The sequence below is a fragment of the Mycetomoellerius zeteki genome, unplaced genomic scaffold (genome assembly GCF_001594055.1).
Source record: "Mycetomoellerius zeteki isolate Tzet28-1 unplaced genomic scaffold, Tzet1.0 scaffold105, whole genome shotgun sequence".
Classification (NCBI taxonomy): domain Eukaryota; kingdom Metazoa; phylum Arthropoda; class Insecta; order Hymenoptera; family Formicidae; genus Mycetomoellerius; species Mycetomoellerius zeteki.
In genome coordinates, this window is record NW_017255965.1 from 1316351 (window position 1) to 1318962 (window position 2612).

Consider the following 2612-nt stretch of genomic DNA (forward strand, 5'->3'; position numbering starts at 1 on the left):
GAGTAAGAGAGTAGGTACACGCAGGTGCGACGGGGGGCAGGAGCGCGCGCGAATCGATCGCGGGGTCCGCGACGCGAAACGCCGCGACGCGGCGACGAACGAACGGTGCGGCCGAAAATTCGCGTGACGAGAACGCGAAATGGGGAACGCGCGCGGCGTCTCCCTTGCGGAAATCAATAAGCGGCGATCGCAGAGCGTGTTTCTCCGCGCCGTCCTGATGCTTCCCGGTTTCGTCGACGATTCGACCTCGCGCGCGCGAGCCGGCAAAAAAAACCTCTACATATCCCCTGAAGAAAGAAAGAAAGAAAGAAAGAAAGAACCTACCCCCTCTGCATACGGTTCGCCTCTCTCGTTCGCTCGTTAAAACCAGAGGATACTGACCGTGGACGACGAAAAGGACGACGTCTTTCTTTTCCTCCTCCTCCTCCTTCTCCGCCGGCGCACCACTTCTTCCACCGATTTCGCCGTCGACCGCGGCCACGACGACGCGCGCCACGCAGGCCGGTGTCCCCTTCGAGGACGATGCCGCCGGAGGACGATGCCGCCGTGCGCGTCGCGGCAGATTCGCGGCCCGGCGCCCGAGAGCTTTCCACGGATACTCCCTGTCTTTTATTCTCCCGATTTTCTCTCCGCTATCTCGTATTCCTCCTCTTTCACCTGTTCTACCGATTTCCTTTTTTTCCCCTCGATCACGGAATAATTTCGTTAAAAGCGCACGGCGGCGAAGGAACGACGAAGGAGGAACGACTGCCCTACGAGGCGACTGTATACGTCCCTCCTCGCGCGTCCTCACCCCCTACACCCCTTCTCCACGCTTGGATCCCTTTCTCTTTCCACGGCATCTCTCTTTCACGTCTCTCGACGTTATCGTGGCGCACGCGCCAGGTGTGTCCTTCCTCTCTACCCTCCGCGTGTGCGCTCTCTCCATTCTCTCTCTTTGCCTATCTCACCTTCTCTCTTTCCCCTTTCCCTCCTTCGTCGCTCTCTCGCGCGCGCGATCTATTTCGTATTCGTTCTTCCTGCACGTCCCGCTCAGCTCGCTCGCTACGCTCGCGCTTGTTCGGCCGTCGCATCGACGCGTCCGGACATGGTGAACGAGATTCTTGTGCCTCTTCGTTCGCTCGCACGTTCGCTCCGTTCGCTCGCAGCCATCATCATCGTTCCTCGTCAGGACGTTTGCGCACTCGAGCCACTGGCATGAGTCGGGACAAGAGGAATGAAAGCATGAGGCAAAGGGACCACCCGGAGACGCTCCTCCGTCCTTCAGTGATGAAGGAATCCCGCGCGAGCCGGCTCGAATTACGGCGAATTGACCTATTTGCCTCAAAGGGGTGGGTTGCGCTCCTTCGGTAGGAGACGAGCCCGCTCTTGCGAGAAGCGTCCGGAATCGTAAGCCGGATAAGGGCGCAATGTCGTAGAGCGCGACCTCGAAGCCGCTCTCCGCAATTTCCCTTCCCTTTGTATGCAAGCGGCGGCGCTCGATTGCACAAAAGGGAGAGGGATCGAGGGTCGGGAAATCTTGGAGCGAATCCCTCTCCTCTTTCTCTCTCTTCTTCTTCTCTCTCTCTCTCTCTCTCTCTCTCTCTCTTTCTGTCGCCTTTACCCCTCGTCCCTCTCCGGCCATCGGATTCGCGTTTCTTTTCTTCTCGAGACTTGCCGCGCGTAACCAGAGCGCGCTATTATATCGGGCGTTCGGTCGGTCGATCCCAGGGTTGCTCCCGCTTTCCGGAGAAGTATGCCAGGAATTTATAGAATCCATCGGGGATATCGGCAAACTGATCCCATCCCGTCTGGATATTTCTTGAACCACCACAAACGTAGATATACAATTCTGAACGAATATTCGAATTATAATTATCACGCTGCGGAAATTTGATTGGCACGAATTTATTAATAACCGATATGTGGATCATTAACGTGTTTTTGTATACATGTGCTATGACGCGACACAGATTATGACGGTATACGATACGTATTAATGTGCAGGCTTTATAAAAAACGTCATAGGTATTTATGATAAATGTTATAAATGCGTGCATATGCATATACGTATTATATGCAATTCTTATTATGTAATATTACCGATGGCAATATTACTATTAATATCGATATCATTTAATGTATCAATAATTAGCATAAATGATAAAACTATATATACATATATTCTGAGTAAATAATTAAAAACAATTTATATTTACAGAAAGTGACTTTCATTTTCTAAATTTTGCCCGAATACGTTTTCAGAATGAGACAGTTATATTTAATTCTATGTTCCGAGAATATCTCTGCCAAGAAACTTCGCAGAAACGCTTCTATTTCCGTGAATTTCCTCGCGTTTTCTCTCGATTGAGGAAGGCTCGGCTTCTCCCGGGCAAGAGATGTAGGCGGCATCGCCTAGCGTTAATCCTGTCATCGACATCGGTCCGCGGAACTTTACGGCGGCGACTTCCGGCTCCGCCGTGAGAGTATATCGATAGACACATCGGGGCGAAATTACGCTCGGGGATCCTCTGGCGTTGGCGTTTCGAGGTCACCAGGCGCCCCCGCCAGGATCTCCGGCGCGCGGATACACCGAAAAGCCCCTGACTGGTCGACTCTACGCGGAGGCGCTT

General features: G+C 52.8%; 1 protein-coding gene across 3 annotated transcripts in view; it reads right to left on the reverse strand.

Annotated features, from left to right (window-relative positions):
• Positions 1-750, reverse strand: part of CARPB (Carbonic anhydrase-related protein B) — an 8279-nt gene extending 7529 nt beyond the window's left edge. For 2 of the 3 annotated variants that reach the window (XM_018445915.1, XM_018445922.1), the window contains exon 1: positions 382-750. The gene's annotated coding sequence lies outside the window, so the exon portion shown is untranslated. Of the gene's footprint in view, positions 1-324; positions 352-381 lie in introns of those variants that run through there. The other variant, XM_018445944.1, reaches the window with a different exon arrangement.
• Between the last annotated feature and the right edge of the window lie 1862 nt (positions 751-2612).